The following is a 16,253-nucleotide window of genomic DNA, read 5'->3' as shown; positions in this document are numbered from 1 at the left end:
AAGCATCCTTGTCACTTGTTTATTAAACTAAAAGTTTAAGTAATAAATTAGATTGTGTCTTAGTTCACTTCCACAAAATATGCCAGCCTCGCAGTTCTATGTGAACATATGTGTCTTTTATTCAGCTGAGTAAAATCTAATCTTGATTAGACTTCATGTTTCTATGCTGCCTTAGATTTAACCTGTAACTTCTACTAACCTTTACATGATGTTATTTAATAGCTTTTTTGTTAAATGATTGCAAAGTATGTAGGACTAAACAATCTAATCTATTCCTTACAGAACTTTTAGAACCACTGACTCAAATCACATTTTTTTTATTTGGAGAAGCATCCGAGTGTCTAAAAAAGAAACAAGTCAGCTAATTAGATGAAGAGCCGCCAGTAAGATTTGGGGTTGCATGGAAAAGGAATATGCAACACAGTTTAAAACAAATATTAGATTATTTTAGCTCTCATTCCCAGAATACTATGACAATTTAGTAATTAGTGAATGCAAAATTTGTTTTGTTTATCCCCCAATAGATAAAACAAATGTCAGGCAAATTATGGTGAGGAATATGTGGAATAGGTTTAAGAGCTGGAAGTCTTTAGCCATCTGAACAAAAGTGCAGTCTTGTATGGCAGTAAAAAATAAAAATGTGGATAATTTGATTTCTTATTACACCTTTCATCCAAGGATCTCAAAGCACTTTACAAACATTATATTAAAAAGCCTCACAACACCCCTGTGAGGTAGGTATTTTAAGCCCATTGTACAGATGGGAAATTGAGGTACAAAGCAGGTGAGTGACTCTATGTCATACAAAGAGTCATTGGCAAATAAGGGCTGTAGCCTCTGTATCTGTGCTACCTCCTTTTGTTTCTATCATTTATTTATGTGAACAACTTCTTGACGGAATAAATGGCTTGCTATGATTTTAGTGTAAGGAGGAATGCAAAATGGCACCTTCATTTTGAGTATGATAATATATAGCAGTTAGTTTGAGAGATTCTGCAGAGAGAGGCAATGATACTTCAGTAATAATAGCAACCTATTGAAGACGAAAGACTTCTGAAACAAGAATTCCAAATGTGTGGTCTGTGTATCAAATTACTCAATTTCTCCCAAGCATGGGAAAACACGATGGCTAACAAGCTGAATCTACATGTGGCATATAGGCTTCCCATCCAGATAGATGGCTTCATTATCCATGCAGCATCACCTGTTGTAGGATACTTCACTGCTCTTGCTGCTGCCTCTTGTTAGTTCCTAAGTGCTCAGCATATGTTACTATGTGCTGCCATTTTACTCTTCTAAGCTGTAAAATGAGGTACATGCATATTTATATCAAGATGCAAAAACAATCTTGACACAAATTCCAAATCTTATACGTTACAACATCATATGGGATAAGGTTCTTTGTACACTGAATGTACAACTAAATGGAAGAATCTTAAGAGTAAGGAAACTGAGAATGCGGAAAACTTAGTGAGCTTATAGCAACTTCTGAAAGGGTTTTGGTTTCTTCTCCACTCCACATGAAGAAATAGAACACATATACAACTCTACTAAGCAAAATCTCTAGAAGATTGAATACTCCTATGGATTTGAGATTTGGACCAGAGCACAAGGCTTTAAATTTGCCTATTTGAGGCACACACTGAAAAATGAAGTTGGCCTCGTGCAGTTTTTCATATCTGCAACAATTCCTGAATTCTCTTACACTGCTTTAGGTAAAGACCAAAACAATTTATCTTTACAGTTTTCGATTCCTTTATGGACCTTACATTACGTACTGACAGCAAAAAGAAAAGAAAAAAAAAACTGTTCACTTCTGTATTTGATGCACTTCAATCATTACATTAGATGTGTGTGCATATGTGTGTATCAAAACCCACCCTCTCAGATTGCTACACTTATAATAGTGGGTTTTACTTCTTTGAATCTCCTGTAATAACTACAATATTCAAATAATAACTGATGTTCAAAGTAAAATAAATTAAGAACAGGAGTAATTAGTCATGGCAAGGATGGTCTGAGATAAAAGAACACATCATATCACAGTAGGATTCAGTATTATAAAGAAAGTGAGAAGAATACAGAGCAAGCCTGTACAGACATTCAAAAACTGAACATAGTTTACTGGCTTACCATGTATTTTCTTCTTCTTTCTTTTTTTCCTTGTTACATTTTGAAATTCTTATTTTCTATGTGTTCCACATATTACCCTGTTGTGCTCACTGGAAAAATAAGTATTACTATTTTTTTTTTATCCTAAAGACTAAAAGGCATCCTTACAGATCTGAATTATTTTGTTTGTTCAGGAGTGGTTCCTGATATACAAAAGCATTCCTTGTTTGTTTGTTTGTTTGTTTGGTATTAAAATATATTTGAAATTTAAAAAAAAATATTAATATTGATAAAATACTTTGGCATAGAAGCCTTTTTGAAGTCTTTGGTTACAATACAAAGCAGTGTATTCTCATCTCAATGCATAAGTATATAATAAATGCCATTAAACACTCTTTTTTCTTAACTTAAACCATTCTTTCAGTCTCTTATTATGATTTATTTATGTTAAGACTTCCATGATTAGCATCCTAATCTCTAAGTACTCATGTGAAGTATTGGTAGAAAACAGAGGTTCTTCAGTCATTCCCATTAATATCATAAAATCAAGTAGGAATTTAGATAAAGGACTGGATCATCCAGAAGAATGAATTTACAACATATTTTTTAAAACACAGTTATTTGTTAATCATCCATGAGCTACTTGATATAGGAATAAACTCTACAGTGTTGGAAAATGATTCTAGAGGCACTTGATGAAGCTTCTCTTACAAGACCACGTCTATGACATTTTTATTTCTAGTGATAGATACACAAAAATTTATTTAAAAAAAAAATCTAACTTCTGGCCCATGATGGTCAGCTTAGGATTTCTTCTTTTCCTCCCAAGATACTCCTTGCCTTTCTTTGATCTTAGAACTTATCACATACCTCTGGATGTCATCTGGTCCAACCCTGGCTGAAAAAAGGGCTGACTTAGAAGTTCTTAGGGTTTTCAGGGCCCTGTCCAGTTATTCCAGTTATGAATGGTTTGCAGCATCTGCAGTATTTGGTATCAAGGCACATGTTTAGGTTTGAGAAGGAACTCATCAAGAGTACCCATGATCAGAGATGGATACACTGGATTTGCCAGGACAATACAATTTAACCAATGCTCAGACCACACTTATTTGGGGACCATAATTGGGGTCAGTCAGTCCTTAACTTTTTTAACCTGATTCAGAATTTGACAAGTAATGAGGCATCTTTAGCTGATGACTGGTATTCATTTCATCCTATTTTTGCTCCCCAAGAAGTATATACGAGGAAAAGGAGATGCTCTCTCTCACAGATTCATAATGACTCAGTGGAGTACAGCAGTTTCTTCCCTTCTCTCACGTTTGCAGAACTCAGCAGGGCAGCACACAATGAAGCAGCCAAAGCTATTCTCCAAATGCTGAGATATAGCAGAGAAACAGCAGGGGAGCAGAGGACCGGCTGTACTGATGGGAGAACAGCCACTAAGACAACTCTTGATATGAAGCTTCTCATGGAGCTACTGCAATAGCTTCTCAGGAGGCAGTGATCCCTATCTACATCCGTCTCCAATATCATTGTTTCGCAAAAGCTGTAGCCCGGAGAACATGTTCTCAGTTCATAAACTAATATTTTCTTTTTCACATACAAATTTGAGAAATACAGGTGGGAAACTGTTACTGTAGGCATACATAATCTGTTCTCATTAGTGTTGTTCAGATATCTGACTAAATGCAGATGTCCATACCGAACACGTTTTCATGTGAACTAGCAATCCAGATTTTGTCTACAGGCAGTGGACAAAAATAAACAGGCATCTTCAGGGTGTGATATATCTTATCTTAAGATGGGGATCTGAAATATATTGGCTGAATTATTCCCTAAAACTGATTATTTTTCTTGACTGGCTATAAATGAAGTTGATGGGATGAATTCTATTCCAACTGTTTTTACTCAGAGCTTTTAAATTGTTCTTCACTGAATTTTAACAATATATCTAATATGACATAGAAGGAATTGCACGGAGGATGGAATAAAGGAGCAACCCAAGAAGAACTATCTTTAGATTGTAAACGTAGACAAACTTATATAGGAAAAGGCTGATGGGGTGTTATGGATGCCTCAGATGGGATGGATGCTTGTGACTGCATGAATTACATGGACTGAGATGCATCCTATTGGATTAGACTGATCTACCTTATAAGTTTAATTAATTATATTTGACTGTGCTTGATTATGCAGATTATGTTAATAATCTGATGTAACTGCCAGAGGAGATAGAGGCACATCTCACTGAGAACTGCAAAATGTAATACCACTGAAATTTCTTGTTCCTGTCTCTCTTTCTATGCCCTCAGCGATTTCAGTGGCAAACGATCTGGAAGGACAAAGATTTGTGAATGAGTGACAGACTTCACTTCATTTGAAACATAAAATCCTATGCTAAGTGGTCTGTTCCTTTTTCCCTTATCACTTTATTTAGCTTCTTTATCTACATCTCTCTGTTTTCCTATCTTTTAGTGACAGAGAACGGTGAATAACACGCCATAAAATAAGGAGAAAACAAATACAAAATGGAATTTGTCACTCAGGTTATAGTCATTCTAGTGTAAACTAATCAGAGGCAGGACAGGCGACCAAGCATTGACATTTAATTATTCATACTGTTAAACTTCCATTGAAGCCCTGGCATGATTTTGATTTGAATAATCTAGCATTCTTCCAACAATGTCCAGGCACAGTACAGTGGTACTGGTTAGGGATCATTCCCAGGAAGCAATCCAGATGTGGTCATTCTATTTTGAAAGGTTAAAGAGTAACTATATGGACTGCAGCAGCTGGACACAGTATTAAATGAGTAGACCTGTTTTATGGCCTGTTTTATTCACAGACATAGATGTAGGCTTTGATTACTCCAGCTGAAGAGAAGCAGAACAAGGCAAGAGAGTTTGTAAGTTAGGATCTTAGGAAATCACACTGTCAGCTGGAATTTCAAAAGGAAAAAGTTAAACTTGAACTTCTTATTGTAACCACGCTACTCTAAACAGTCAGTGTCAATCATGCACACAGCAGTTCTCACAAAGCAGAAGGTAGTGACTCCATAGTGCAGCTACATCTCAGCTAGCTATGGAATCTTCACATGTCTTGTTTATTTGCCATTTATACTGTGCAAATGAATGGCTTGTAACACTAGACATGTTCAGGACAGAGACTAGAGTACCAGAGATCAGTCAAATGCAGGAAATGTTTGCTGTGGTAACAGATCTATACTTTTATTTTTTTCTGTTGCTTCTGTATCTGTAAGGATTTTTCCACTCAGGTTGTTCCAACTGTCTTCCCACCTCAAAAATGCACAGTTGACTTAGAAAATGAACTATCAACTTAGAAATCACCACTTCCTCTTTCAGGAGAGATTTCCTACTGCTGTTCAGATCTGCACTGGAATATTTGTCCTGATGATGAAAGATTGTCTCTCATAAAAAGAAAACTTTTGTTGGAAAAATGCAACCATCTACATATTTACATAAATCTGTATAAATTTCTAACTAAAGACATACCTTCGAGCTACAATAGCAGTGGTTTCATAGACTAGAGCAGTGCAATCTCAGTGCATGACTTCTCTGCTGGAACTCCTACTTCAGCTTGCTGCATAGAAATGACAAACTTCAAAGTGGATCAGTCAAAGTAACAAATAACCACAGTAGTTGGTTTTCAAGAAAACACACACACAGAAAATCTGCAGAGAGACAATCTGCACAAAACTAAATCCTGAGTCTGAGTCTGGACTCAAGAAACAGTGCAGGAACCGTCTAACTGGAGTTCACACATGAAAGTAAGGTACATGAGATCAGAGTCAATTCTGACTGAGATTACTTTTTTGTCTCCAAGGATTCACCAGGTGAACCATATTGAATTCCCCCAACACACTGTTCCCTCTCAATTATATCTTGTATGATTATTTTCAGTCTCATTAACTTGAATGCACACTGAAGTATGCGAGCTACCTAAAAACCAATGGAAATAATTTATCCAATGTGAATTTTTTCCTTCTGTCATAAATGATGAAGCATGGGACATGGTTTAGAGATGGGACTGAGACAGCCAGGCTGATAGTTGGACTTGATTATCCTGAAGTTATTTTCGAATCTAGACTATTTAGTGACTCTGTATCTGGTGCTGTATTATGTTTTCTGATTTCCAAATGATTTATTAAATGAAACTACATCAAATACATTCATAAAACTCAAATTGTGTACATTGTTTCCATGCTGCCTGCCTTCTTAGTGATTTGCAACATGCAAATATCAAGCAAAACACATATTTTCAAAGGACAGTTACCTTCTCTTTGGTCATCATAGAATCATAGAATACCCAAATTGAAAGGGACTCACAAAGACCATCAAGTCCAGCTCCTAGTTCCACACAGCACAACTACAAAACCAGACCCTAAGTCTGAGAGCACTGTCCAAACGCTTCTTGAACACCGGCAGCTTGCCCTAGCAAACCTGTTCCAGTGCCCAATCACTATCAGGTGGAGAACCTTTGCCTAGCACCCAACCCGATCCTCCCTTGATGGAGCTCCACACTACTCCTAACATTATTTCTTTTAGTTGACTATTTCTAAATAGTTACTAATTTTGGCTCATCACTGTTCCAAAGATCAAGGCAAGTTGAATAATCTCAGTTTTCCATGCAATAAATAGTCTCAGAGAATCAGCACTTATTCTTTTAAAAGTGTACTGCATTTCTCTTGTCGTAATTCTACCAATATCAATAATATAAAATGTTATCAGTATGGTATGAAGTCACACTACTACAATGGATGTTACATTACATCACATCATGAACTACAGAAAAAACGGAAGCAAAAATATAACAACAGAATAGAATGCGCTCCATGTGAGTGTTGATATTTTGTCTAACCCTGATCCTGATCAACTCTATTGTAAAAGGACCCATGCTTCTTAAAGCTTTCGCACTGTTATTTTAATTATTCTGCACAGTGCAGAATATAGATTGCTGCTTTCATGTCTTCCTCATTTCTTGCTGTTCCAGGAAGGAATGTTAACATATTTCACTTACTCTCTACTGTACTCCCATGCCAGTTTCCTAATAATTTATTTATGCTTTCCTGCAATCCTTTTTTCCTGCATAAGTCCTTTACTTCCTTTTACACTTGGATTTTTTTTTTCTTTCTGTTTCTGCATCAGAAGATCCTCTGGCTTTTGGAGCAATACATCTCATCATTCTATTTAATTGACATTCCAGCTGGAATTGCTCAACAAAAACAAATTATTGTGAATAGTAGCAGAGATTTCTATACCATTTTCAAATGGAAATTCTCCTGTGACTTGTACAGGAATAGTTGTATTTCCATTTCTCTTGGTGATACAACTACTAAATTCAAACCTAGGACACACCTGAACTCTAAACTCAAACACTGCAAATACATATTATCTGTTGAAGGCTCTGCTTCTAATTCTCTCCAAATATCTCCAGTCTTAGGAAACTGCAGCTACATCCATTCAAGCCCTGAAGAATTTTAGATACTGGCCATTTTCGGATACAAGTCCCTACAGAAACCCAATTTGTCTACAGACAAATTCAGACAGAATAAGACTTTATTGTAAGCTGTTGCTTTGATCAACTTGCTGTAAGTTATAGTTGAAGGAAGAACTGTTTCCTTCCTTCCTTCCTTTGCTCTACCACTCTTTATCTAAGAAAAAAACACAAAACACAAAACATTTAATAGTACAGTTATTAAGGAACAGAAAACTAAGAGTAAAAGCTCTCTTACTTTGAATGGGTTCAGTATCAAATTCACTAAAAAAGTATGCTAGTCACCATATTAAAAGACTGGATGCAAACTGACTAGGAAGCAGAAAACACAAGAGAACTATATAACTTTCAAGTTATTTGTGTCATGCAAAAATGTACTGCTTTCATTGTACTTAGTATACAAGGGCACTCACCTACAAGGGAAAAAATGTTGTTTCTGATCTCTGCTCCCAGGACTGTTTTTGTATATTAAACAGTCAATTCATAATATGGTTAGAGTGTTTCTGGAGCAAGAAAGAAATACATAATGTCCTGCTTTCCCAGAAGTACAACCTTCTTCAGTTTGCTGGAGTTCTTGAAATTTTTTTTGGAGGAGTGACAGAGGTTCAGCAGAGTGCTTAAGAGCAATGCTTATCCAAAGCAGTCTCTGGTTTAATTGCTAACTTTCTGTGTCGGAGAAGAAGAAAATGTTATGTTGAACTCCCATTTCACTTCTCACACTCAGCTCATGTGCCTGAGTTTATCTCAGTCCATCAGATTCATGCTACACCTGTACTCGTGTTCACACCCGTTACTTTGATTTACCCACATCTAACATGGAAAAAAATGTAGACATGATTTCTTGCTTTTCTTTCTAATTGTAAATGCAGATGTCCCGTGAAGTTTCTCTGGTGTCACAATAAGACTATTACTCTCCCTATTAACACATTAAGACTAGGACTCTCCTTATTAACAATATAGCCTGCAAAACTAACCTTTAGGGATAAATAACTATTTACCTAATCAACGCACCTTAAGTCCTGAAAGGTCAGTTCTATTAGCTAGCACAACTTTTTCTTGCAGAGCCAATGCAAATTTCTTTTAAAACAGGAATATTTAGTGCACAGAGCACATAGTATCTACCACGGATTCCTTGGAAATAACATGATAAAAAAATCCAGTAACTCTGGCATTATGGATACTTGATGCACTTAATATTACTGACTGACTACTTTCAGCACTTTCTGTATGAAGTCATCCTGCTCCAAATAATTCTGAGGATTATAATAATAACAGTGAAAAAAGCTCCACCACCACATCTAATTAAGGCCTTCCCTAATTACTATTATACATTCTCTACCGAAGTACTTCAGGTGGCTTCTTTCTCCACATTAGCCCTCTTCACCTTCTCCTAACTTGATCGTCCTTTCTGTTCAGCTAGCTAACTGTAGCTCCAACAGTTTCCTCTCACAGACTATCTGTAGAAAAAATTAAACCAGAGAAGTATCTCCCATTATATAAAAGGACCATGTCATTTGCAGCACAGATGATGAACAAGCCTGAAACATCTAGAAACCTGTAAAAGGGGAAATAAATGCTTCACAACTCAAAGAATCATAGACTGGTTGAGTTTTTAAGGGACCTCTGGGTCTATCTGGTCTATCTGGTCTAAACGCCGCTCAAGCAATGACATCCAAAGCAGAGTGTCCAAGAGTCTTTCCACGGAGACTTCTCTGGACAATCTATTCCAGTGCCTCATCACCTGCACAGTAAATAAACTATTCCTGATGGGCTTCCTAGTGTTTGGATGAAATTATATTCATATGTTTGTAACGCATCAAAACTTTTTGTTTCTGAGAGTGTTTTTTTGTAAATTTATATTTTTAAATTTAACAAAATGTCTGTGACAGGAGGAATTTGCCAGGACTGCAAAATTTATTCATGAGAATAGATATGCGTCAAAAGAAATAATCAATCCAGTATGGACTTTTATTTCAATTTTTTATCTCCTGAAGGACATGTTATAGTGGAAAATTTACCCCTTCAACAACCAAATGAGGCTCTCTACTTTTCAGAGTAAAAAATTACCCTTTGTGTTCACTCTTTGGACAAATATTGTCAGTCTGGCAGGAATTACGAATGACTACAATGATTAAAATTTGTCTTCTGTGCTACAATCTAAACACAAGAGCGTTTAGGTAAACAGAAACCTATAACACTGAGCAAATGAAATATTTTTAAGGAATCCTTACATCTGCAGTATCAGGAAGGATTTATACAGGGTCTGTATTCTCTGAGATGTAGTACAGTCTGGAAAATGGTATCTTTGAAGCAGCACTGTAAATGGCAAAGGATTTCAAAGAGAACATAAAGAATTCATTTTTGCACAACCTGTGGGTGTGTTTCCCAAAGTGCTATGTCCCAGATGTAAGACTTTATACAGCAATATCAGATGATTTTGTTTGCAGATATGGATGCAAAGAACATCCGTACTGAGTACACTATTGGCTCTTAAAAGAAATAAGCTGCACAAGCAACTAGCCTCTTCGCACAGTTGTGCCAAAAATAAAAGATCATTGGAGATTAACTGTTTGTGGAGAATCTGAGAAAGACCAGAAATACAGTTCTAAGGCTACAGTACTTTTCATTCTGAATCTCTTCTCCACTCCATCTAATTTCAGAAATAATTTATTTTACTACATCATCCTGCCAGATAACAAATGAAAGGGGGGAAGTCGAGGATCCACTCTGCATTTATTTGCAGACAGAAGGATGTAAGAGAGATACAGAAAAGTTAGCCTCTATGCAGCCTCTTCTTGAGGACTGTAATATTTGAGAAACCTAAGCAGAACTGCTGAGATAAATGGTTCCTTTACAGATCAACTTCTCTAGCAAGATTAGATAAAGTTGAGTCACATATAAGCCTTGAAATGACATTACAATAGTCACAACAACTCAAATTCAGGTAACAATGAAGGAAAGAGTCAATGAATTAAAAATACAAGTAAGCAACCCCATGAACAAGCAAAATAAATTCAGAACAAAATAGTATTAAAATCAGATGCACTGCTGAATGTATAGTGAGATGCTTTTACCACAGCCTTTAGTTCAAACTTCCTAAGTATCTCAGTGTCCTTTACAGAATTTCTGCTTATGTCAATGGAAGTTGTGTATGACATAGATCTGTAATCTGTCTCATCAAAGGTCAATGTTTTTTCCACATTGCATAAAGCTATAATTGAATCATTTGCTCTTGAAAGATCAGAAAGTTCACATCTCATTTAAGGCCTTTTATTTGTAAAGAAAGGAGTTAAATATGAAAACCCCCATATCAGAAAAGAACTAAAGTACATTCCTAACTTTCAACATGGAAATGGACCGACTGCTAAAAGGTATGAGCTTATTCTTTATTTATCCTCGTGTAACAAGTTCAGTCACAGGCCCTGTATCACTTAAGAGAAGTAAAAATAACACTTAAATAATGCCTTTAACCAATCGTACTCTCTTATCAGCAGCGAAGAGTAAACACCTTGAGCAGAGCAACGGACCAACAAGCAAAATTTACTATACTAGCATAGCAGCCAACCACAGCAATCCACCAGGCAAACAACTGCAAATATACAACTAAAATAAATAGATTCAAACCTTTTCCACAAGAACTGGCATTACCTACTTTTCAGCTCTGAGCTATCTGTTCCAAATCTCTCAATCACATTATTCCCAATCAAAATTTTCAAAGAAATCATCTAGTCCCTGTCTCTCCACATGAAATAATATAAACTGCTAAACATCAGAACTTCTAGTCTACATTTGTATCTTCAATGGAGAAAAAAGACATCAATAAAAATTGTGCTGGTTTGACCCAAGCACTTCCAGGCTTGTGTACTTCATAACTAGTTCATTAAAGCAACTTTAACTTCTTATTTAGAGAAAATCAATATGTCAGATAGGATAAATGACTGTCAGGTGCAACTCTTTTCTTCTTCTTTATTTTGTTATCTGTGAGATATCCTATGCACAAGGTATCTTCTTTTATAAAGAAGATGAAATTATATAGCAATAGAGTCTATTAGCAGATGGTTAATATCTGCTTACCCTCTTGAGGCTGTTAGGTATTAACTAATTGTTCCTTGGGCCTGGAAAATGCACTTCTATCCAGATGCATCTTTCCAAACAGTGAAACGATGCTTTCTGGCCTCTTCACTTAAAGCTACAGTTTTCTTCTTTTAGATGCTTTGCCTATGAGGTAAATGATATGTCCAGCTTTGTGTTTTGTTTAATGCTGAACATCGTGTTCACTAAACAGATGACCACCTTCCTGACAATAGTTTAAATTATTAAATAATATTAAATGATTAATGACCTATCAGAAGGCTGATAGGCCATCTTGACAACACAGAGCTGTCACCTTTATTTTATCAAGATGGCGAGTGTCTTCAGTTGCAAGGACAGTTGGAAAGCTGTATGCTACCACAATTTCCTCAGCACATGATTGGTGTTTGTGTCTCCCCTTGCTTGAAGGGACATACATAAGTGCTACAGAAGCAATCTGATGAAGGCAGCAGGAAGACAGAGGAAGCATTAACTACAGTAATAACATTGATAAGTGGATTTCAAATTATAAGTGCCTGTGTGTCTGTGTCTAGCTCATTCAAGTAGAGGAAAAATGGAACATTTTACCACACTGTTAAAATTAATTCCATAATTCGAAAAAATGTGAAACTTGCTACACCATCTCTCCCTATTTCCTCGTGCTAGCCTTCATTAAAAAAAAAAACAAAAAACAAAAAAACAAACCAATTTTGTTTTGTCTCCTTGAATTTATACTACTTGCGTTTCACAGCTACTTTTACATCTGTATTTCACCTGATAAATTAGGTACAGTACCATATATTGCTATATTGTATATGCCAGCTAATTTGAGTTGATTAGAAAATGTAAGGGAGAGTCTAAAAATTTAATACATCCTAACACTTCACTTCCTGGTAAGCTGCATTCATTTTGGTAGTATCATTTATGAAATGGATTTGATTGATGAATCAAGTTTCTCTAGACCTAGAATAAGCCTGAGTAAGACCTAGAATAAGCCTCCTCCTGACCCTGGTTGATTATGAAATACCTGGAGTACAAGCCATCTTGAATGTCTTCATATGATATGGGCTAAATGGTGCCTTGGAACATCTGTTCCGGAAGCTCCTCCAGCGGAGATTTCTTTCTATAACAGAAAAGCTTTATGAAACAGTCTTTGGGACCCAACTATCTGAAGTGAGCTCATCTCAGGAGGAAGAACTTCAGTGTGCCTTGCAAATCAAACGTGCCTTACAGATTTTAATCCAAAGAGTTTCAACAGTTACCATCACAAAGAAGGGGCACTCTAAAATCAGCCTTTTCTCTTACTCTTTCTTACTTTCTTTTCCCATTTGTATTATAATTTACAGATTTGCCTATCTTAAAAAAGAACACCTGTTTGCCCTTTTTTTCTTGAGTATGAGGGACTGGAAAGATTCATCTTGCCTTTAGTGGTGGAGCTGAATATCAGGGCTTCCCAACAAACAGTCGTTCACAGACACAGAGATGTTTTACAGAGACACTGAGTGCATTTAATGGAAACTGAAAGATAATATGTTGGCCACCACTAGAAAATTTTAAGGATTAATTTTGATTCGGTGGATTATACAGAGAAATATGAGCAAAGAATTCAGGCCTCACATCTAAAAGATTATTTTAATTTAAAAAAAAATTGGTATTTTGAGATTTGTAAGAGTGTTGCTTTAGGATATTTTCTTATTTTTCAAGTTCTTTAGTTTTTCAATGACAAGGATAGAAAGATGTGATTTTCAAAAAGTTTTAGATGGGTTCAGTGAAAATTCAAGTATTTTCAGGAAAAATTCTGCACCTTTATTACCTGAAGTTCTCTGAGAATCTCATCAAAATTCACTTTATTTTAACTAAAAGGAAGAGCAACAAGATGCCAGCAGAGTTTCCCAAGATCAGTCATTTTCTAACAGAAGACTGCATTTTGCCTATGAAATGGGAAAAAACCTTTCCTTTTTTTTTTTTCCCCCTTACTTGCTGGCTCCGTAGTCCTGTATCTACTAATGGAATTCTTCTAGCACCAATACTTGCATTATTAGATTTTAACCTTTTTCTCTTCTTTGACAATACTTTTCTCCTCTTAGACAATAATTTTCTGAACTGCTTTAATCTATAGCAAGTAAAAGAAACGTTTAAGAGAATTGTGCAGGTATCTTACTGTCTATTGCACAATGCTGCATTTTGTTTCTAGACAAAAGAACAGTAGGATACATTGAGACTTCCTGCTATGGTTTCTTAAAAGGTGGATGACAGTTTACTACACTGTCTAAATTGTACTGAGCAGTGACTGATTCAGACAACTCACTTAGGAACTGACAGACCTAATTTTCCCATGTACTCGACAGATAAAGGAAAGCGCCATATTCAGTCCATGTGTTTTCAGAATCCCTAACCTATGCATTATTTGCATGGAAAATCAACAGTTCCAAATTCCGCCAGTGTTGAGTATGCTATGAGCAGAAGAAAGTGAAACATCAAGATCCCTTTCAAAATTATAAGAAATGAATTATAAGAAATGAATATCTAAAAACGTCCGGTTTATTAATTAGCTTCTATACCTCACCAAGAACAAACTCTGTTACTCATCTACACCCTTCGGCCTATAAGGCTACAGCCTTAAGCTACAAGGAACCCCACATTATCTTCCTCATGAATTGATGCTAACTCTATCTTTTATCTGATTAGCTCTGCTCTAAGTCTGTCCATACAATGATGACCATGTCTACTCTCAGAAGATCACATAATACTTTTCTTATAAAATATTATCATTATTCACATTTTATAAGTCTTTTTTCCTAGTGACTAACATTTGTCATAAAGTACTTATACACAGAGATGTATGTAGAGATCAGCGAATTTATGTGTTATTACAGGAGTAACATGGGATCCTAAGAGAAACTTGACCTGTGTGAGTTTTAATTCCAAGTAATATGCAAAGCAGCTAATAAAGGCACCTCTGCTTCTTCTATTCTTGCTATTCTTAACCACAGCCTACTATACATGGAAGGAAAGCAGTCAAAAAGCAACGTCAGCCACTTTAGGTTGATTAGGACGGCTAACTGCATGCATAATTGTGTTGGAATAAGTAAACCACTGTGTTCCATAATGATAGTATTCGTATGCTGAGTATCAAGTCTGCCGGATTGCCAAAAGCAATTTTTTTGAGCTCTTGAGTTTTGCTTTTTTTTCCTTATAACATTTTTGATAGTGTAGATTCAGAATTTCTCATGATAGCTGAAACCAGTTGCACCATAACCTAAGTACCAACAAGCTCAGTAACCATTATCTCTTCAAGAAATTGCTCAACTTCCTGCATCTGCCCATCAGGACAGCAATAGCAGTTGCACATCAGACTGATCTATCAAAGCTTCTCATCCAGCAGAGTTCCTTGCTAAATGAAATGGCTTCCTTATTGCATCAAACTCATATAACTTTAAAGATTGGTCATATATGTTCCAATTCTGTTTGCAAATTTAAATAATTGAGGAAATGCTACAGTTCAGATATCTTAGAAAATACTTATAGTCACTCAACTGGCCACCACCTTGCCCAAGTGGAAACAACACTTCCAAAGTCTTTCTGTGAGATTTAAGATCTGACCTTACAGAATGCTGAAACAAAAGTCATACAACTTTCATACCTGGTTCCTAAGAGGAATCCAACTGAGGAGTGCTGAAAGCTTTTCTTATATTTTTATTGGTTAGAAAGGTGAATCTACCCAACCAAAAACGTGTTCCCTGGAAATGGGAACAAAATATTTTTTAGATAGCTCATTAATTTTTGCATGATTCTTTAATTTCACCCCAGTGCATTATGATGTCTGTCATCAGCATATGGACTCGTGAGTAAATGGACACTGGTCATATGTTTTGAAAATATGGGTTATATAGAGTCCAAAATCCCAAAAAAAAAGAGAAAGCTGAATCGGTTAATCCCATTACTACTACATTAATTTGGTTACTACCAGTGACCTCTATGTATAATGGGCATTTATGCCAAGGTACCATAACTAATACATATAAATTTTAGAAGGACTTTATCTATGTAAACCTTTCTCTCTCTGTAGTTTCAGTAGAGTCAACTAAAGTACACAGCATCCAAGTCTCAAAGAACCAAAGTATATAGTTACAGTTAATTCCGAAAAGTTTCCTGGCAGAGGGTGGGGCTGGGAAATATGGGGGGAAATTTTCAAAGGGAAGAGATCCATTTTTGCTCAGAAAATAATATCTGAAAACTTGTGATATGTTTTGTGTGGGCAATCATTGACATTATATTAGTAGATCCAGCAAAAACACTTGTAAACAATCAGTACAGGCATCCAGCTGTAGCTGATGCTTTGCTTGTACCTTTGTAAATATTCTCTTGGTAAAGGCATGCATTAATCCACAATTATATCTTATGCAAGTATTTTTTTTGCACAAACATACCTCCACCCTCCTTGTTTGAAATGTGAGTGCTGGTGTATTAAAAAATATTCGGAAGACAGACTTATTAAAATAAATGTTAAGAGAACACAGTGGGGTATATTTTCAGTGTGGAGCAGAGAGATTTAA

General features: G+C 36.0%; 1 protein-coding gene across 1 annotated transcript in view; it reads right to left on the bottom strand.

The window, feature by feature from the left end:
- MYT1L (myelin transcription factor 1 like) overlaps positions 1-16,253 on the bottom strand; it is a 130,468-nt gene that overhangs the window by 79,477 nt on the left and 34,738 nt on the right. The gene's annotated exons all lie outside the window — the stretch shown is intronic.

This window comes from Lagopus leucura, unplaced genomic scaffold (assembly GCF_019238085.1).
Source record: "Lagopus leucura isolate 7727_CA_CO unplaced genomic scaffold, USGS_WTPT01 Super-Scaffold_73, whole genome shotgun sequence".
NCBI classification, from domain to species: Eukaryota; Metazoa; Chordata; class Aves; order Galliformes; family Phasianidae; genus Lagopus; species Lagopus leucura.
Note: the sequence above shows the minus strand (reverse complement) of the source record. Positions and strands in the feature narration are given on the sequence as shown.